This window comes from Octodon degus, unplaced genomic scaffold (genome assembly GCF_000260255.1).
Source record: "Octodon degus isolate 3935 unplaced genomic scaffold, OctDeg1.0 scaffold00058, whole genome shotgun sequence".
Taxonomy (NCBI): Eukaryota; Metazoa; Chordata; class Mammalia; order Rodentia; family Octodontidae; genus Octodon; species Octodon degus.
The window spans coordinates 11,008,703-11,031,348 of NW_004524634.1; positions in this window are offsets into that span (position 1 = coordinate 11,008,703).

Below are 22,646 nucleotides of genomic sequence, written 5' to 3' on the forward strand. Positions count from 1 at the left end.
GAGAGAGAGAGCATAAGAAACTTACTGTTAGGAGCCTGAATAAACCGCTGAAGGAAGAGCTGTGTGTTGCGTTGTCCTTGCTGGCGAGGTCGTGCACGACAACTAGGATTCATTTTGAATTCTTTTTACTACTTCTTTCTGTCTGCATCAGCAGTTAGGGCAGCTATGGATCGTACTACAGATAAAAAAAAGTATGACTTGAGTTTTAGTGTCAGACCTACCTGGATTCAAGTTCTGATTCTTGCTTCGGTTTTATGAGATCTGACAGGATATTCAACTTCGTTGAGCAAGTTAGCCTGCAACTACCTCGCAGGCATTTAGTGAGCTCTTGCCAGGGAATCACTTATTCTACTGAGCCATGTCCCCAGTCCCTTAGTGGTGATTATGGTAAATAAGAGGCGATAGTTCATATAGTGAAAATACTTCAGCACCTGGTGTGTAGTAGCTGCTTAATAAGGGACAGAAGATCCTTTCGTTGTTCTTTCTTTTACCATGCAATTTAAAGAATCTTCAAAGATCATGCATTAACTTACTCAAACATTCATTTTTTTTAACTGGCATTTATCCAGTATCTACTCTAGCACCAGAAACTCTAAGGATTCAGAATATTTTTAAAAAACTGAGACCTTTAAAAAATCTTACAGACTTATTACAAACTCATTAAAATGTTCTATAATCCTGTAAAAAGAATATTGTACAACGATATTCAAGGTACTATAGGGACACTGAGAAAAAAAACTTAATCCAACATTTTCTTTGTGCTTTTGAGTATTTCATATAAATCCTTTGAGGGTCCCTATATTTAATATTTTAAAATGAGATTAATAAAAGCACATGAGCTACATTAATATGTTAGAGCAGTAGCTGCAACTGTTTTGCAAGGAACTGAAGTATATGACATTTTATCTAAAGTCATATCTTAATTGATTTAATACATATTCATGATCCATCTGTATTGTCCTAGGTGGAAGCAACTCGCTATAGGGCACCATTGCTGAGCTTAAAATATGACTGGCTGATGTTAAGATACATGATAAAAAAGTGAAATATGTCCCACATTTCAAAGATTTAGGTTGGAAAGAGAATTTAAATATCTTACTAGTGCTGAACATTCACAACATGTTAAAATGATATCTGCATATGCTAGAGTAAATACAATAGGTTAAAATTAATTTCACTTGTTTCCTTTACTAATGTGGTTGCTAGAACCTCTAAAATGACTTGCTTGGCTCTCATTCATGGCTTGCGTTATATTTCTACAGAGCAGCCCTCGTCCTGCTCTGTGGACCATACTAACCACAGTGACAGTATGGAGAACACTGTTGCTTTGTGCACCAAAATCTACATCCTAAAAGGATCTCCAGGCAAATACAGAGAAAGATGCAAGACAGTTGAAATATGCCTGACAATATTCAGGAATCCTTTACTACCCAATTGCTGATCAGTGTTTGTTGGTTGTTTGAGTTTAGATTAAAAATGCACCCCGAAAGTCTCAGTTGTTCAGCTGTGGGGCTTTGAAAAGATCATTATAGCATGGGCAGCTAACCTCATCAGTGGCTTGATGAGTTCATCGATGGATCTCCTGATGGAAGTTAGGGTCCAGGTGGAGGGAGTAGGCCTCTGGGGTTATAACCCAGGAGAGTCCATTCTTGTCTCTGACACCTTCTCTCTGGCTACTGCTTGCCCTCTCTGATTCGCAAATGCCTTGAGTGAAGCATCTTTGCTCCACCATGATTTTTCTGCCTTAGACCCATTACTTTTTTACTATAGACTGACAATTCTGAAACTGTGGTCCCTAATAAGAATTTCTGCTTCTAAGTCCCCCTCTCCCCAGGTATTTGGTCTCAGTGACAGAAGGCTGACCTGTACTAACAAGGCCTTATAATACCTGGAGGGCCTCTGCCATTGCACTTATTACAGTGTGTAACTGCCTATTTCTTGCTTGTATGAGGTCAATGGCTATTGTACAAACTGTTTGAAATTTACCTCTCTAGTATCTAACCAGTTATTTTCATGTAGTAGCTTTTCCAACATATTTGTTAAACTGATGGCGTAATATCCTTCTTCCATTTTTTCCACACTTTTCAAATAATTTACTTATGCTAACTATCTTTGATTAGAATGAATGTACCATACATATGCAAAGCCTTGAAATTTAAACCTTTTCAAGGGCTAGCAAAATAGCTCTGTGGATTAAAGCCCCTGCAAGCAGGTACAAAGGCTAGGGGTTCAATCCTCAGGGCCTGCCTGCTAGCCCCGCCTCCTGGGCTCACAGAGACAACAATTAGGACTGAGCATGGTGGCTCGGGCCTGTAATCCCAGCACTTGGGAGGCTGTAAACAGAAGAATCACTATGAGTCTGATGTAGTAATGAGACCCTGAACACCCTGTAGACCCTTCCCTAAAATACAAAATAAATTTTTTTTAAAAATTAAACCTTTTCAAAAGATAAGCAAAAGGTATACATTTCAGATATTAAATATTTTTAAGTTTTGCTTTTTGTGCTGTTATCTTTTTGAAAATGTATGTAGGAAAGTAAGAAAGAAGGAAGATGGACTCAAGAGAGAAAATAAGGTGGTATTCTTCAATTATATTTCCTGCCCAACATCCAGATGATATGTAGATAAACTGAATCTCAAAATCTTTATACACTAGTCCTCAAAATATATGGTGTTATAATCAGAACCGCTAGCATCCTGAGTTCCCACAATTGGGACAGATCTGTTAAGGTTGTTTATAAGTATGTTTTGCTGCAATTTTATTGCATCATCTTGTTCTGTCCTTAGGGAAATTACAAAACAACTTCTCATGATCTCAAAACTGGTTGGAAAGTCTGTTGCAAAATGACATAGGGTGAAAGTATTAAAAACCACCTCGCAGGCACTTGTGCCAGAGAGAGCTTTGTTTGGAGAAACAGGTATCACTGGTAATAAAATTGCAATATGGTTGAGAAATGTTTGCTATTTTCACTCTCTCTCCATCACTGAGAATGAGCCTAGCTCTCTTCAGGAACGAGAAGGTTCACCCACGCCCCGAAGGCAGCCACGGCACTCTGCTTTTACATCTCTGCCTCTTTCACTTTAGGAGAATAGAAAATTCTATGGCTTGGGCACACATTACGGAGTCATAGCAACTTGGGCCCAAAGAGACACACTCATATGTGACAGCCTCTTTCAACCCAGAATTGTACTGCACAGAACACGTGGTCACATGATAATCTGTTTGTGACTGCAGTTACTCTAGGCAGTCTAAATTCATATTTCCAGCTCTGATTACCCTTCCATCAGGGTTTTTATGTTCTTTCCTTCAATTAAGCAAACAACTGTAGAAAAGACGGACTTTTATAGGCCTGTAACATCTGGATAACTGTAGCTAGTCATGGCTTCAGAGATGTGGAGGTGATTCTCAACCATGAGATTTACCAAGTTTATGAAAGAAGCAAATTGGAATATAATTTTCATTTTTAACTAATTAATTTATTTTTATGCATTCAGTACAGGGTCTACAGGGTTGCACTACACAGATCAAACTCGTAGTGATCCTCCTGTTTTCAGCCTCCCAAGCACTGGGATTACAGGTGCGTGCCACCACGCCCAGTCTCAATCACTATCTCAGGCAGGCCAGAGATTCAGTCCCCAGCTCCTGCATCTGCCTAAGCAGGTGCTTTAATCTGCTGAGCTATCTGGCCAGTTCTAGAATATAATTTTTAATTTAGCACGCAGTGTTTCATAAAATTGCATTGTTAAGTGATAGTATCAAAGAAATCCTGAGGGAGATGTCAGTATGCCAGAACCATAAAATAATGGAGTTGCAATCGCCAAGGCTTCTTTCAATTCAACTAATATGTAAAATTTATCATGTAGAGTCTGTTACAAGAATCAGGACACTTTTTGAGAAAAACATTTAGGAAAAATATAAGCACTAAAGAGAGTTGATCTTTGTGAGACTATATCATATAACTTTCATAGAATCAGTCAGGAACTGGCTATATCTCTTCAAACACTAATAGTCATTTGCCTTCATTCTCTCAGTAAGACATTGAAGAATTTACCAAAACACTAGAGGGATCAAATAGAAGACTTAAAGTATGTCAAAAACATGAGGATCAGAACAACACATAGCCTTTAGAGTCACCCACTTTAGTTTTCTTATTTTACAGTTGAAGACATTGAGACCTAGGCACCCAAAGACTCGCTTAATAAAAAAGAAATCCAACCCCTATCAAATCTCCTGGGTATCAGACCAGTGCTTCTTCATCACACTTCATAATTTTATGTGTCAACTTAAAATAGGATTAGAAATGCCTAGATATCTACTAAAACAGGATTTCTGGGTGTGTCTGGGAGGCTATTCTGGAAAGGATTATTAACACTTAATTCCATAGACTGAGTAAAGAAAGGAGATGACACTCTTGAATGTGAGTAGGCGCCACCCCATCCACTGAGCTCCTCAATCTGAGTAGAACATAATGGTGCCCTTAGTCACAAAAATCAATTTGTATTTCCATTATGATTCACACTGAAATATTCATAGGTTTCATTGATGTTTTTGAACCTTTGTAGATTAGATTCCTTTGATCAAAGATTATCAGCTTTATGCTTGGCTTCACTTAAGCTTGCAAAGGCCATGGCAGTACTGCAGCATTTCACTATTAATCCAAAACTGTGGCTGCTCATGCACTGGTGAGGTAGGAAGAGCAGGACAGAAGGGGCTCTTCTGGGGACATGTTGGAAAAGTTCACATTTCAACAGAAGACACGGCTAACATTTTCAGAGCTTTCTTTCTGTTATGAGGCTTCAGCAGGTTTTTGACTGCTCTGTCTATAACCCTGTGATTATCTGGGGCTCTATTCAAAGCTATCTGGTTCATAGCACGTTGCTTAGCAAACATATGTGCATAGGATGGGAGTGGCCAATCAGGGCTGCAGGTTGTAAGGACAATTGCTTCCCCTCTGCTGGTGAAGTCCACTCTAGTCAGGTGCGTCTGTGCAGCCGTGTTTGTTATTAAATAGCTAGAATATTGTGCCATGGGTAATTTTATGTATCAACCTGAAATAGGATTAGAAATACCAAGATATCTACTAAAGTGGGATTTATGGGTAGTCTGGGGAGGTGTTCTGGAAAAGATTATTAACATTCAATTCCATAGACTGAAGAAAAAAAGGAGATGACACTCTTGAATGTTAGTAGGCACCACCCAATCCACTGAGCTCAAGCTGAGTAGAACAAAATGGTGAAAACTCCTCTCTCTTTCTCTCTCTCTCTCTCTCTCTCTCTCTCTCTCTCTCTCTCTCTCTCTCCCCTCCTGGCACTCATGTCTTTGGGCCCACACTGGAATCTCACCATCAGTTTTCCTGGACCTTCAAATAACAACTCTTGTCTTGTCGCTGAGGCACAATACCCAACATTCAGAAAACTAAAGACTAAATGGTCATGCTGGTTCACACTTTGTAGATGTTTCTGTTTTCCATCCCGCTACCTCCTACACAGGGAAGAATGGCAGAGGCTGTGGAAGAAGAGAAAGAGTTCATGACATGGCAATAGGAAGCAGAGGGAGAGAATGAGAATGACAGAGAGACAGAGACAGAGACACAGAGAGAAAAGAGATAAGGATGCGCACTTCCAGGCCACACCCCAGTGACCTACCTCCTCTAAACAATCTTCATCTCCCAACATCACACCTAACTACAATCTCATCAGTGGACGAAACTTATGGTCCATTCACCTCCCCAAACTCCCTGCCATGCTCTCTCTCTCCCTCCCCCTCTCCCTCTCCCTCTCCCTCTCCCTCTCCCTTTTTCGCTCTGTTTCTTGGTACCTTTCTTTCAGAAAAAATGTAATACAGATAGTTAACAAAAAAGAAGTTTTGGGTTTTTTAAACATATCATTTCTGAAAATAGAATTGGGACATTGAATTGAAGTTACCGAAGAGGACCTGAGGTCATAATCAGAAAGAATTTTATAGCATTTAAAGTTGTCCAAAAATGAAACAAGCTGTCTTGAAATTCAATAAATTTCTTGTCATCAGTCCTGTTTCAGCCAAGCCTTGAGGATCATCTGTCAGTGTTGTCGAGGCGATAAAAAGAAAAATAATACATTACTTGAGAGAGTTCATTCAGCCTCTTAACTATAACAGGCTATCATTATAATTTTTTTATTTTAGAAGGTAGGATAGCAAGAGTATCAAGTGTTTGTGAATCTCTTTTTTGAAGTCTAGCTTTAAGGGTAGAGGTCAAACAAAAGATAGAGTTTCTACCAGAACAGTGTGATCATTAATGCCTGGGAGATAAGTATAATTCCCTGCAAATTCTTAGATAATAGCATGACTAACATACTACCATATGTCAAATTAAATGATATTACCTATAAATTCTACAGATTCTTGAGAAATAAGGAACATAAATGAATGTAGAGGTAGAATTTAAGTATGGATAGAATCAAAAGGGATAGAAAAGGAAGTAGAAGACATGGATGCAAAAACAGAAGGTGAGGATGATAGTGTGTGACCTATTATGTAGAAATTACTATACACATAGCATAAAGGCCTTGACTCAAAAGATCCAAAACACTAAGAAGGTATTTGAGAAGTATACTGGAAACATATTTTTACATCATAATTTTCCATCCCATGTCACAGTGCCTATCCAGGTGGACATTAAAAAAAAAAAAAAATTCTAGCGTTAGTTTATCCCCTGCTTTCCCAAAGTCAGGCCCTAAGCATTACCCTAAGCTTTAGTAAACTGTATAAATGGAAAGAATTTAAGTAGCTATAACAACCTCAAACCAAATTTGACCCCAGGACCCATTTCAAGGATTGTGTGCAATTTGTAAATAGTTTCTTTTCCATTGAATACCACCAGTCCTGTGTGGAAATGGGCAGTGTAGGGGCTGTCCATCCTTCTGGATGAAAGTAAATAGTACACACAGAAGCTTGGTTCGTGTTTCATGGCATGCCTATTCACTGCAGTAAAGAACAACTGTTACCTTTGAAAGCAAGACAGAGAGGAGAGTCAGGGCTATTATCCGGGCACATTCACAATCACTGCAGTCCAGAAAAGAGAAAGGGCCGTAGGAAACTGGCTGGCTTACAGGCAGCACATTATAATGAATGGGAAACATTCAAAAACCAAGATAGGCAATGAGCACTTGCTTCTCCACCTCCCTAGGAATTTCTGAAGTTAGGAAAGAGTACATGATAAAATAAAAAACAACTAGAGTAAATTTTAGAGACATATTTTATGCTGCTTTAATTAAAAAGCCTTTCATCATTTCCAGCTTAAATATCTCTTTTCTCAGTCTTGAAAGTAACAGCTAAATCTTCTAGTGCTTGCACATTGGTAGTTGGGAAATTTTGGTTTTCGTTTCCTGACTGTACAAGGAAAAAAAAAAGTTGGATATGTTCCCTGGTAATTTGAGTGAATATTTTTCTCTCTCAGTTGCTCTATTACAGAATAGTGCATGTTGTTTCAGGCATTCAAAGCATACTAGAGTTTCAAACACTTTGAAATAAAGATCATAAGGTGTATCAGTGTTAGAGTAGCTCTGAAATGCACTAAATGGAATAAATTTAAACAATACATGTATTAGAAGGCATTCAGGATTTTAGTTACTCAAGTCAGTTTAGGGAACTTCACTTTAAGGGGTTTTTTTGTTTGTTTTTTTGTTTTTGTTTTTTTAGTATTTTAGGGCAGGGTCTACAGGGTGTTCAGGGTCTCACTACTAGATTGGACTTGTAGTGATCTCTCTGTTTACAGCCTCCCAAGAGCTGGGATTACAGGTGTGTGCCACCATGCCCAATCTCAATCACCATCTCAGCATGCCCAGGGGACAGGGCCGGCACAGCAAGCCAAGGGATTGAACCCCTGGCCCCTGTACCTGCTTATAGCCCTTTCAATTAGGGTCTTTAAAAGGTGGAGAAAATTTGACAATAAGACTGACACTTCTTCACTTGTGCCAGATCCTCTTTGTGTACTGATATAAAGTAATCCATATGAAAGTCTTTTTCCCCATCCATTCTTTTTCAAAATTCTACCCAATCTCAAGTTCAACCTCCTTATTTCTATGATTATTTTATTTCTGTACTTGTTAAAGTCAACAGGCCAGCCAGATAGCTTAGTGGATTAAAACATCTTCTTAGGTAGACACATGGACCAAGGTTCAATCCTTCACTTGCCATGCTGGCCTTGACCCTGGACGCTCTTAGAGGGCGAGTAAGACAGGGTGTGGTCATCCGTGCCCATAATCCTAGTGCTTTGGAGGCTGAAAAAAAGAGCACAACTACTAGCCTGAACTAGTGAGACCCTGTAGAACCTGCACTAACATACATTAAAAATACATAAATAAGTAAATAAAGTGAACAAATTAGTTTCACTTGAAGATATATGTTAGAAAAAGTGGATCAATGTACCATAGAACTCCCATAATCAGGGTTTTATTATTTATTTAAAAATGGTAATGATAATACTACAAAGGTGATTACATTTTAGGCACACACTTTTTTTTTGCTTTTCTTTCTTTTTAATTAATTTATTTATTTTTTTAATTTAACATTGAAAGTCAATATTTATATGTAGCATATTAAAATTGTAGACAAATATTGAAATGTGAAAGATATAAGATGTAGAAAAAATTTATAGATCAGTCATATAATATTTTACTCTGTGCCAAAAATCAAGAAACTTATATTCATATAATTAGAATTCTCAAAGTATAAAGGGATAGGTAATAAATATTTAAAGATTTAAAATTTCTGAATTTAGTTGAAATCATAGCACCACATTTCCAAGATAAATGAACCTTTCGCACAAGAAATTTAAATAAAATCATATCAAGATACACAAAAATGAAATTGTCAAAAACTAATTGTAAAGAAAAAATCATTAAAACATATACATAAAAAATATTAGCTATGGAAGAACAAAATTAAATAACATATTATTCCACATTAGAAAAAAAAGGAAGTGTGTAAGAAACTAGGCATACAAAAACAGTCTTTCAATTATTCTTTTGTATTCAGTAGCAAAATATTTCCATCAGCACACTCTACAAATGGACTTCTCCTGCACCCTCTGGTTGGTGATTCTATCTGGGTCTACAGGGTGGTATCAAGGAAATAGCAGTAGCTCAGTCCCACAAGTGACACCTGGCCACCAGTAAGGGTCATGGACCCTGTCCATATCCACGACATACTAAAACTTTGAGCAATATCCTATCCCCAAATTGTTAGAAGTGCTGGTCATATACTTGCCATTTCAGTATTTATATTATGTTTTATTCTTAGTAATTCTTTACTATCGTGAAAGCTTTTTCTTAGTTGAATTGTTTTTAAACATTTAATTTTTAATTAATTGATGTTTAATGACTTTTCTGAATATTGTTTAATCTTAATTTTTATTTTCAGATTTATACTGTATCTTTGACATATAATCTACTTATAAGATATGGTATATTTTCTCCTAGTATTAGAAACTTCAAAAAGTATATCTCCATTTTCCATTGGCTTTATATTTCTTCTTCTTTGTATTTTACACACAGAGACACACACACACAGACACAGACACACACACACACACACACACACACACACACACACACCTTGATAGCTAAATGCCCATCACAGAAAACTATGGCATGATGTATAATATTTATTTGATATACGCATAGAAGTTCTATTACTTATTTCTCTTTAAGATTTCTCATCTTTTTTCTGATACTCATCACCCTCTTCCTGGTACAGAAATTTCAAGAGATAAGAGTGTCTGAAATGTTGAACACCTAGTGTGTGGCACCTGGTACTCACGTTGGTGTGCACCACCACCTTGTGCACACTATTAAGAGAACACTGACGTGTCCTGTTTGCTTACCTATTACCACTCATGAGGGTTGCCGTCTCAGGTCAGAGTAACCTCTGTGGGCACTTCACCTTTTCCCTAATGCTTCTTCCACTAGCTGCAGTTCTAACAGACCACTAAAAGACACACATCAGAAAATGGACCTCAGGAGAGGTCTCAGTTCGGTGTACTGGTCCCTACAGCTGACTGTGTGTCCGAATCTCAGGGGAAGTTTGGCTGCCTTGTGGCAAAGATTTCATCCTGTGCTTGGGAGCTTTCCCCCAGGCAAGCTCTGTGGGAGCTGTAATACCTATGATCGTGCCAGCAGGAGACTGCGGAGAACCTCTTCCTGCATCTTCTGTGACAGCGAGGTGGGGCGCTGCCCACAACGCCCCGGGGCGCTGCCCACAACCATACACAGCCTAGATTCTGAGCAGCGTGTTGAAAAGCCAACAAGACTAGGATGTGTAAAGTAATCCAGCTGTGCAAAGGTTGCTCTGCAGTGAGGTCCAGGGCCAGGGAACCATGACAGCGGTTCATTTTTATAGTTTGGTGTTATCCTCAAATCCTATAAGATACAGCATATGTTTCAAAGTAACTTTCTTACTATATAATTTAAAAACCTTAACATTTACTCCTTGAAATGTGTAGTTCATTCCATTTGCTGCTGCTGTTGCTTTTTTATTTGTTTGTTTTTGGTGAATTTACAAGGGTGCGGACTCAATACAATCCAATTTTAGCACATTCTATCTCCCTAAAAAGATCCACTGTGACTTCTATTTATACTCATTCCATACCTCAACCTTAGGCAACAGTACTAATTTCCTTTCTGTCTTTATATATTTACATTTCTGGATACGTCATATAGCAGAATCCTATCATATGTGGTCTTTTCTCACTGAGAATAGTATTTCAATGCATGTATCAAATTTCTATGCATATATCAAATAAATATTATACATAATACCATAGTTTTCTGCGATGGGCATTTAGCCATCAAAGTGTCTACATGTGTGTGTGTGTGTGCGTGTGTATAAAAGACAAGGAAGAAATAATATAAAGTCAATGGAAAATGGAGATACACTTTTAAAAGTTTCTAATACTAGGAGAAAATATCATACCATGTCTTATAAGTAGATTGTAAGCCAAACCTTAATCAGGTTTAAGGATGTATTTTGTCTTTGTTTTTTTTATTGATAAATGGTACTTAATTGTATGGTTTTGTTTATGCATTAACAGTCAAGTCTACAATGTAGATTGCTTTCATTTTTTGGCTTCCAGGAATAATGCTGCTGCTCATGGTCCTTTGAACATATTTCTCTTTAATGGTATAGATTCTTCTCATCCACATGTATGCCTGATGGATGTGAGGATCCTTTCAAAATTATCATTTGCAGGGTTATGCTTCAACTTCTAAGTCAAAACCCTGAGATCCAGCAATCTTTCAATAGGCTACCTGTTGGCTGCAAGCATGGCCTAACTCTGAGAAGTGATACTTGGGAGCCACTGGGTCAGGCAATAACACCTGTATAGTTGTTGCCTACCTCTGTGCCTTTGATTCCACTTCTCTGAAGATAACTTTCACTTTCCAGAATTTCCTCTTCTAAAAACCTTACGAACTTACATGTCCTTTTTGAAACTTAACGTAGCCTCTTAATTTGAAATAACCATTATTTCCTCTGTGTTCCTACGACACTTTGTCATGTATCACAGCCTGCCTTATTTAACTTATCTTATTCTCACATATGACTTTTCCCCTCTAATTGCATGCTGAAATTTAGAAGTTTTAAGAGAAGTAATACTTCCAGAAGATATTTTGTCCTTTAATTGTGTTGAAAATTCAGTTCTCATAGATATACTTGCTGCCCTTAGTTTATTTAATAATTTTTGTACTTTTAAAAGCATTTTCATTTGGTTACAAACTTCTTAATAAAAAAAAAACAAAAGGATCCATCCGTCTCATAGTGGGCAGCAGAATTTTCTCATATTCATCTATGTCATGTATTACTTAGTCATCTGGTCAACCTGCCCTGCTTCATGATATAAGGCAAAACATGAGTGCACATCACATTGAGAAACACTGGCCAAATTAAAATGTTGAAATCAGTGCAGTTCCTGCCCAACTGTGGCACATGGTCCCTCACAAGCTCACTTTATTTTAAGCTTCCAGTTGGATTTGCCTGCCCTGCTGTTATCTTGAGGACCAGGCTGTCCTCTCCACTAAGTTCCCTGGAGATGTCAAGAGTTGATGTCTTTCAAAAGTTCCTAGCCTTCCACTCCTGAGCCTTAAACCATAAGTGTGGTTACTGCCTCAGATCTTCTTGCTGGGCTTTGGAATCATTCGCCTCTTGATTCTAAGAATTCAAAATGTGAAGATCTTTCCCCTAACTTTTTAATTCATGTTCCTGGTCAGGGGTAGTTCTGCCTTCAGATGAGCTCATTAAGAAATCTTGTCTCCATTCTGAACTTGATTCTGACTTATCAAGGTTCATATTTGATCACATGGAACCAGCCTGAAAGGAGAAAGAGGCATGATCCAGCCCAGAGATCAGCACCATGGTAAAATCAACATTGGGAAATGAATTTGGCTTAATCATTTGGCTCTAGAGACAGAGCTGTATTGGCCAAACACCAAAGCCAGGGGAGTGCTCTGCTCAAAGTCTCTGTTTTAGCACTAGTTGGCACCACTATTTCCAATTAGGCACACTGTCCATCCAGGCATTAAATGAGGCCAAAGAAAGCAGAACTCCAAAACTCTGTGCTGATAAAAGAGGCAGAGCCCCAAATACCCCCGTAGCAAATGCAGAGAGTGGGCTCAGTGGCATTAAAATGGGCTTTCCAAAGGGCTCTGCTTCCAGAGAGATGGATGGCTGAATAACCACGGAGAATTAAAGGATGATGGCAGATCTATGGAAAACATGAGCTGTGAGAGTGGGACAGAGGATATATAAAGACCCAATAAGACTGGCAACCACATAAAATGAACATATTATTTGGGGTGGTGAAATAAATCCCAGATTTTGCATCCTGAAACAGGGATCAGATCTCACATTAATGAAGGGTAGGAGTATTAGACTATTGAAATAATATTTGTAATGAGAACTGGACCAGAAAAAAGAAAATTTAAAACCATAACTGGGAAGCTATTTTTGCTAAATAAGCTAAGTTGCTAAGAGTCAACCCTAAGATTTCATAGCTTAAAACAGCAAGAATAAACAGAATATTTATTTGGAACAGTGACTGGTGACTTTTTTCTATCAAGAACCCAAGCTGACAGAGCAAGAGTCCATTCCAGAAGGAGGGAGAATTCTGGAAGGTCTTGAATTAGCAATTAATACTTTTTTCTAAACATTAGACATGACTCTTGTTTTTATAACTCATTTCTCTATAGGTATATGGATCCATCCAACTATGAAAAAAAAAAAAAAAAAACAAAATTTTCCAACAAGGAACAAAATCAGAATGTTTACTGATAATTGCTTAGGACATTTTCGAACCTTCATTTTTTCGAAGTTACTTGTAGATGTGTAGAAAAGGAAGATAAAACACGATGTCAAGTGCAAGGTGTACATGGCATGGAATAGTTCTTGTTACAATAACATCAGTGCAAAACTTAGAAAAGGGCACATTGCCAACAATGAAGGAATAAGTGTATTAGAGCTGGGGGGTGGGGAAAGATTTAGTATTTGTAGGGGTTAATGAATGGCAGTAGGTTTTTTCCTATCATAATTTTTGAAATTTAAACTTCCACCATCTGTTTTGATCATTCCTCACTGATCAAATAGTTATGACAATTTGTATTTAATAAAAACATTGTGGTGTGACTACATCTTCCTCTTCACTTCGTATGGCTTCTGACTCTACCCCAAAGTCAAAGACCATGAATGATAATTGTTTTTAATTGATTTAAGGCTTTGAGATATCCATGACAGCACAGAAATTATCCACAAAAATGAATTTCCAGAATTGTTTCAGAAAATGGTGAGAACTATGGCAGGGAGTATTTAGCAAACTAATGACAGTTTATCTTCTACTATAACGAATGTTTCAAATTTATGTATTCGCCATCTTTTGTATCACACCTCTATATTCAGGCTCATTCTGCAGTGTTATCAAACCATGCATTTGAAATTCTTAGAAGGTACAGTTTCTGGGAAATGCTTCATTTCATGATTTTAACAACTGGCATTCTTGAGCATAGTTACTGTCTTTCTCCTCCCTTCTCTTCTTTAACTACTCAGCCTAAACCCTCTTCTACTATAAGAACTATCGTATAAACAAGTAATCAAGCATGTATTTTGGGAGATTTTTAATGTATTTAGTGCAGGGTCTACAGGGTTGATGGGGGTCTCACTATGTAGATTAGACTCTTAGGAATCCTCCTGTTTTCAGCCTCCCAAGAACTAGGATTATAGGTGCATACCACCACTCCCATTCTCAATCCCCAGGGGCAGGGCGAACACCAACTCAGTGCCAGAGATTGAGCCCTGGCCCCCTCACTCTGGCTAAGCAGGCGCTTTAGTCTGCTGAGCTATCTGACCAGCCTTTTAGGATTTCATCGCCAGAATTTTTTTCCTTTTTCCAGGCAAAATAAGATTTCACCTGCTTTTAGTCATAATTTACATATCTTGGCTCCAGCCACACTGGATACAACTCAGTTTAACCGTTTTGTTTGTTTGTTTGTTTTTTTAGTTTTGGGTTATGCAGTGTGAAGCTATATTTTAAGTAGAAAATTAAAATGATAGTCTAACTTGGAAACTTTCCAGGTAATTGTTTAGAAATATATTAAACCACTATGTTTCAAAGAAAAATTTCAGAGAACATACTAATACTGAAATAATGCAAAGAAAAGTAGACACTGTGTTTTCAAAAAGGCTCTGTGAGTCCACATCTTTCAACTTAAGTAGAAATCTGATTTGCCACTAAACTTTCCAATTGGATACACAGTTGTATCCCATGAAATGACTAAAACAAATAGGAAAGCAAAGCAAAAACTTGATTGACCCAGGGGCTGTTTGCAGCCTGAATATCAAGTAGAATAGAACAGTTCTTCAGGTCCTGTACTCTTAAAATCCCTGAGGCTAGAATATGCCAATGAGCCACTGCACTTCACAGATAAAAACCCTGGGAGAAAATCTGCAGCACTAAGCAACATTCAGAAACACACAAGACAAAAGATTTTCACATTTTATAAATTAAAGACTACTTATGCCAAGTAAATGTATGTTTTGTTAAAGGTGAATACTTGTCCTCTTCAGTTTAACAGAGAAGAAGCAAAAGCAAATGTATTTAATGGAAGTTGTCTTTGCATCTGAAGGTACGCATTTGTCACTGACAGAAAAAGAGGAAGCTGATCTTGGTTTACTCTCCTGACTTACATAATGTAAATGAATTGGTTTGGGATTTTTTTTTTCTGCCTTAGGCTTGTTTATTAAAACACAGTGAAAAAATAAGGAGTCTTGAGGGCTGCTGGATGGGGACAGAGGGCACCAGCACTCAGGGTGTTCTTAGCTTCTTCCGCAGCAATTTCTTTTTCTTGGCTCCACTCTGGAACAGGCTGGGGCTCTTGACCACAGACAGGCGGGCCCTCTTCCGTGACAGGGCAGACTGTGGGGACTTGACTGAGATTCCCTTATTGGAAAGAGCTTTCTGATGTTGCTTTTTGCCTGAAGGCTCTGTCGGGGTCTCAGGGGTGTCTCCATTCACCTGTGACAGCCTTTTGCCCTTCTTCGGCTCTGGAGTTTTGACAGGTCTCATGTGCATCCCTCCCGAAGCTTCACACTTGGTCTAAGAAGACGACCACCCCCGATAGAGGAGGACCGTTCCTCGGTCAAGGGTATACTACGAGTAGCTGCGCTCCCCTGCTAGAACCTCCAAACAAGCTCTCATGGTTTGGGATTTTTAAACATCAAAGAAAAAGTGGCCTGGATTAAAATGCTTCTAACATTGCATCATAGTTCAGCACTTGTTTTGTGTTTTCTTTTGCTTTCTATGTGGCTAATTTAGAGAGAAATGTGGTCATAATCAATGGTATTCATCCTATTATTACACAATTATATCATCAACTGATGATGATTATATAAAGTGGCTAATTATTTTCATGATTACTTTGGAATAAGCATTCTAGGAAGCCGTGTCAACTCTAAAATGCATCAAAGCCTAATTTTATAAAACAGCAGACAAAACATTTTTTCCTTTCAATTATCCAAAGGACACCTGTTTGCATTTTCCCTGTGAGTATCTGTATGAACTTGACCGCTTCTCATTCTTCCTATTGACAGTGACCAGGGAGAATGCCCGCTGGAGGCCTGAATAAGAGGGATGGGCCCAGAAAACTAATTAAACCTGATTTATTTCTGTTGGCAGCACTCTGCATTTTTCTTTCCATCTTTTATTTAAAAATGAATTGCTTCAATAGCAATAAATAAGCCACAAACAGAGCCTTGCTGATAATTATATGGAGTTTCATCTATTTCTCAGCACATGGATACATGATCTCTCCACACAGCATAAGCAGTCTGCATATCCTATCATCAGAATTAAATCCAGGTCCCAACTTAAGTTTCTATTTCTCAGGTTGGAGAAAGAAAGGAGCCTTTCTTTTGTTCAAAGTGCAATTTTAATCCTATGCGTTGCATTAGGTTTGTTTATTCATTTTATACTATTTATACTATCATGACGTTTCCATCATTTAATTCTCAATCTTTTTTACAGCACTGCTTCACATAGCTTGATATGACTGCCACTTGAGTACTAATTGTACCCTGTTCTGTAGATTCAAAGCTCTCTTTAGCCCCAGCTAGTAATTGTATTGAAACCGGAATGGTTCCCCTGTATGGACATAGAAATGATACTTATCTGGTACACCTTCCAAGGTTGCTCTGGCATCCAAACTTGACAATGTATATGCAAAGTCTTCCTACACCACACATACCACTGTAGAAATGTCACCTGAACGGTGTATGAAGATGTGAAGCTGGGATCCTACTCTATCCCCAAGACCTCCAGAAAGACTGGTACTCAATTACTTGGTTCAGTGAATAAATTAATGATGATGTGATTGAATTAACCATCAGTTGCAGAAATAGAAGTTTTTAAGGAGGGATCTAAAAAGGAAAGCAACAGCTAAGAATAAAAGAAGTCAAAGGAAATTGAAAAGCGAAGACTAGAAGTAAGCAGGTCCTGATCCCCAGTCAGTGCCATTGTGCTCTTTTCTGAGCAGTTGCGTAGCCCACTGAGCTATCTTGCTGACCCTGTACTATGAAGTAGTAAGTGGTTCACCTGAATTCTTGAGGATATCACTCATGCCTAGCAGGTTTGGGAAAGGGAAGGAGAAAAGGACCTTCTGAAGAAGCGGCAGCAGGCTTCACCTAACATTACCAGCTTCACTTCTGCAAACATCCTAATTCCTTGCAATGAATTGTTTCACTTTATCCTTTCAGACACTGATAATATTGTGATTCCAATTACAACAATGAAGAAATTGTCTCTCATATACTAATAACTTGTCAAAGGATATACAGTAATGGAGATAGAATTTAAAGTCCCCAACCATCTCATGTTGAGGTAGAAGAAATAAAGATAGGGGAAAAGGAAACAAGAAAGCTCAACTTCCTTCTCCTTTGCACCTTAAAACTCTGAGTTATGTCCGTGCTCAGCTGTGCGCAAAGGCTTGCTGATCATTGAACTGGTGTTTCCATCACAACTTTCATTAGGCTCCGGTTCACCTAGTCTATCTCATCTCCCTTCAAACTATAACAAAATAAGAGCAACGGAAGTGACTTTCAGGGTTTTCAGGGCTACCTACTTGCCATGTTTTACAACACCCAGTTCCAGAATCTATAGAATGACATTCAGAAGCCTCTAGACTTCTAAATCCCTTGAGTCCTAGGGAAAGCAGAGTCGCTCAGCCCACCCCATTATGAGATTGCCTGTGCCAAGCCGGAACAATGGCCTCATTATGGGAACCACGGCAACTACCCTACCACGCAAGATCAGTCAGCTCAGGAGAACCCAACTGTTCTTCAAGCCATAAGTATTCCTCAAGAGCTACAAAATGAATCACAATCATCAGACAAGCACTGCTTTGCCTCAGCAAGTCCACAAAATCTGTCCTTGTTCTTCCGTAAGTGGTCAATCTGAACCCCTTCATAATTCTGTGGCCCTTCCAATTATTGAACCTGGAGTCTTCTTCCTCTTGTCCCTTACTTTCTAACTGCCTGCTAAGTCTATCTATGCCTCCCAATGACACAAGTTTGTTACTTGAGTCTAAGTGTAAGAGTCTACTAGATTCTCATCTCCTGTTAGAGAAAACCATGTAGGACCCAATCTGATAAGAATTCCTGTTCCTTCACAGTGAACAATGTTTTGCTGACTTAAACCACAAGGTGAATGCTGATTCTGCTGATTAATTTTATAGAGATCTCCACATTATTTGGGATAGTTTTCTCTTCTTTGAAAATAGCATTACTTGAGGGAGGTCTATAAACTTGCATAGAGTGTCTGATTCAAAATTATTACTTTCATTATTCTTATCCTTACAATAAGGTCCAGAAAGGTTCTCAGAGGGCTTACAGGTGCAGCAATCTTGAGCAGGACACTGTGCTTTGAGAATGGCCCAGTGCATCTCTATACTCTTTCCTTTATATTATGTTCTGGATCCATCATCCGTAGAAATCCTTTTCTCCTTCCCTTTTCCAAACCTGCTAAACCAGAAGCTAGATCCTGGGATTCCTGCTCCTCCAGCCTGAGAAAATATTGTGCCATTCACACAGTTCCAGCTTCCTGCTCTCTACTTTTTTATTATTATTTCAAGTATTTGGTAGAAGGTCTTACTATGCAGTGACTCAGCACAGCTGGGGGCAGGGCCAGCACAGTACATGGTGCCAGGGATTCAATCCTGGCCCCTGTGCTTGCCTAAGCAGGTGCTTAGCACACTGAGCTATCTTGCTGACTCTGTACTATGAAGTATTAAGTGGTTCACCTGAATTCTTGAGAATATCACCAATGCCTAGAGAAAAGATATGATCTCAAGTTATGATTTTTCTTTTTTTCTTTTTTTTTTTTTTTGGCTCTGTAAGCTTTTGCTAAATAGTCCTTATCTCTGAAATTCAATTATCTAATTTATATAACAGTATTGCTAAAATAATTTATTACTAAGGGTTTCGTGTGAATCTAATAGTTCACATAAAGTACCTGATTCCTGGCACAAATCCAGCAAATGGGTGCCAATGCCCATTCTGCCTGTCCTCTGTCACCTACTATATTCTCTCCTTTCTTGTGAGTTCTGGACATGGCTCAATTTTTTTTATCCTAAAATTTTGTGTGACTAAAGACAAATCTACATTGTCCCCCCACAGTGTTGCTTAGTCTAATAGGGCCAGCATAACAAAATATTACCTATTAGGTAGCTTAAACAAAAGAAGCACATTCCTCTTGGGATTGGAGGCCAGGTCTGAGCTGAGGCCTTTCTCCTATCTTGCAGATGGCTACCTTCTCACTGTGTCTTTCTTTGGTCTCTTTTCTGTATACTCACCTCTCTGCTGTTTCATTGTGTCTAAATTCTGTGATCTTCTAAGAACACTACTCAAACTGTATTGCAACCTCATTGAATCTTAATTACTTCTTTTGAAACTACATTAAAATTGAATTAAGGCCCCAGTGTATGAATTATGGAAATACACAATTTAGTTCACAACCCTGCCTTTCCAATAAGTATTGCTAAGTAAACCCTTGCTCGGCAAATGCAGGAAGATTTTTGGCTGATGAGGTGGAGCAGTAACAGCTCTCAAACTCTAGTGTCACTGAGATTGACTAAAGCAATAATTTACATCATAGCCATCCAAGTGTTCCTGCAGAGACATTCCAATGCAGCAACTTTAGAGTGAGGCTCAAAGCTCTGTCTGTTTTTTGTTGCTTTTCCTTTTATGTATTTAGTAGAAGGTGTGCAAGGTCTCACTACACAGATTGGACATGTAGCGATCCATCCTGGTTTTCAACCTTCCAAGCACTTGGATTATAGGCACGCGCCACCATTCCCAAACTCAGGGACCTTCTCAGGGTGCACTAGGGTCAGGGCCCACAAGGCAGGTCAGTCCCTAAGTCTGCCTAAGCAGGCACTTTAATCCACTGAGGTATCTGACTGGCCATGAAGCTATGTGATTTTAATAATCACTCTTCAATGAGAAGAATATACATAAAGCAGCAAAACTCATTAAAGAAGATAATCGTCAAAACCAGAGAAAAGTATCAGCCTTTCTTTTGATTTCCTTGCTAATTATTTTCTGAGTTATTGTTTCAGTTTACTTGAGTAATCTAGGAAAATATAACCTTGCCATAAGTGTTTGTCATCCTCAATCAAATGTCAAACCTTTTTTGTTTGATAGTTTGATTTTCCAGCTGTGAACAACAAAAACTGTTTTACCATTTCTTTCCCATAAATTTCAGTTTCTTTCATTTTTCTACCCTTTGGGATGAATTTTGGTTTCCAGCTGAGCCATTTTATTTGACCCTATGCAGCTATTCATGAGCACAGTGGAAATCCAGATGGGGTCATCAACTCCTAACTCTCCAACTATGCTTTCCACGTTACACTTCATGATACTCTGCAGAATTATCTCATTCTCAAGTCTCCTGAAATTTGAAAGCACTTAATATAAATTCATTTTCTCAAATCAAAGGCATTTAGTTAGATGACATTTTCAGGAATTTCCAAATATCTGAAGTTATCAATGCAGAATTTATTTAATCTCTTCATCAGCAATGTAAATGCAGTGCAAGTGCTCCTACCTGTTTTCCAAGTGGCTTAGTGAATGTTCTGAGCTTCCGTTTAAAGAATAAAAGGAGAATTTGGGTAAGAATATGAAACCTTGTAGAAGCCTCATCCAAAACCAAACTCTCACTAAGGGAAAATTAATCTTCAAGTGTAGGATTAATAGGAAACCACAGTTGTTCTAGGTTTGCCCCCCAGCACTACCACGGGTCTCTACACAGGTAAATTAAAGGATGTCACTCATGAGTCTAGGACATAAAGTAGTAGCATCAATTTCAAAGAACACTATGGATTTTGCATGCTGGTCCTCTATGGCTAACATCAGAAAAGGTTAAGTAAGCAAAGCAAGTTTCTAAAGCAGAAGTCTAAAAACTCCAGCCAAATTCAGACCAACACCTATTTTTATAAATAGGATGTAATTCAAACAAAGACTCAGTCGTGGGCATGGTGGCATGTGCCTGTAATCACAGCTCTTGGGAGGCTGTAAACAGGTGGATCACTATGAGTCCAATGTAGTAGTGAGACCCTGAACACCCTGTAGATCCTTTCCTAAACTACAAAAAAAAAAAAAAAAAAAAAAAAAAAGCCTCAGTCATTGGTTTATGTGTTGCTTGTGGCTTCCCTGATGATGTGCTGGGAAAACTCAGTAGTTGTTCAAGAGTCTGAAAAACCACAAAGCTACAGTATTTTATATTTATCATTTACAGGAAAAAAATTACAGGCACTCATTTAGAGCAATTCTTCCAACCATATAGAATATGTGTATCAGTAACAGTGGGGGAAAGATGTCCACTGGAAATTGGACTGCAGATCTTCCAAGTTCTGAATTTGCTATAATGAACAGGAGGGAAGAAGCAGGAGCCAGGACATACATAGCTTATGGGTTTCTGTCATTAATAGAACTGAGAGCACCCTTTCTGCCCAGGGCCGCCAATCAAGGACTAATAGTTTTACATCAGAAATAGGTTTGGATGACCTCAAAGCACAGCTCGCTGCAGGATCAGCTTCAATCCCCTGATTTCTGTCCAGCCCTGAAGGCCTGCCTAGACTTCCAGGCGCCACCTTCCCTGCTCCAGGTCATTTGGCTCCTCCCGGCCCAGTTCTAACAAAGAGGAACCACTGACCTGAGTCATTTAGTTCAACTGCTGACAGGAATTCTATTATCTGAGTGCCACTTCCCATCCAGATCTCCAACTGCAGGCACAAAGCTCAACACTTTGCAATAATGTGGGGTTCAGCAGTCACACACCCCACCAGGGGGGAGCTGGGCTGAAGGGACAGGTTCTCAGCTGCATGAAATCTGCTCCAAGGGAACAGAGTCCAGACATATTTTTGTTATTGCTTGTTAGGTTGTTTGTTTGCTTTATTTTGTTTTTTCCTCATTTCTCTTAGTCAGTCCCAGGTATCCTGTGTGCTCATTCACTCTGACAGGAAACAGCACCTCTGGCCGACAGCTGCTTCTGAGCATGTCACCACAGCTCAACTGGCTAGTCTCGGTTACATCAGCAATGAACTTTTCTAGTCTCAATAAATAAAAGGATTTCTTAGAGTAAACTTATAAAATTAAATATGTCTGACAAATTAATATTGATGGACTGAATAGTGACTGGATGACAGAGCTTAATTGCAAATATATCATGGAAGAGAATGAAGATAAAGATGAATAGCTCGAAAAGTATTTGTGGGAATCTGTGTTGGGTTAGGGATACAGACCAGGAGGAAACATTAAAGACAGTAAAATCATAGCTATCTCTTACTGAAGGTATAAGTACTATTTTATTTTATTTTTAATTAATTTTATTGAGAAACAAATAGCAATGAGACCGTTTCAAAACTGATTAGTAGGACAGTTTCAATAATTAATACATTGCACATTGCTGTCTTTGTAGTGGTTATTCATAGTACAAGATGCAGATGTAATAGTCTATCCAAACACTTTTACAACAAATCTTTCTTCTCATTGAATTAAGACAAAGTAGCTGTATATCTATCCTAACTATTTTGTATACACAGATACAAAATGGTACTTCAGTTGTATCCCTTTTT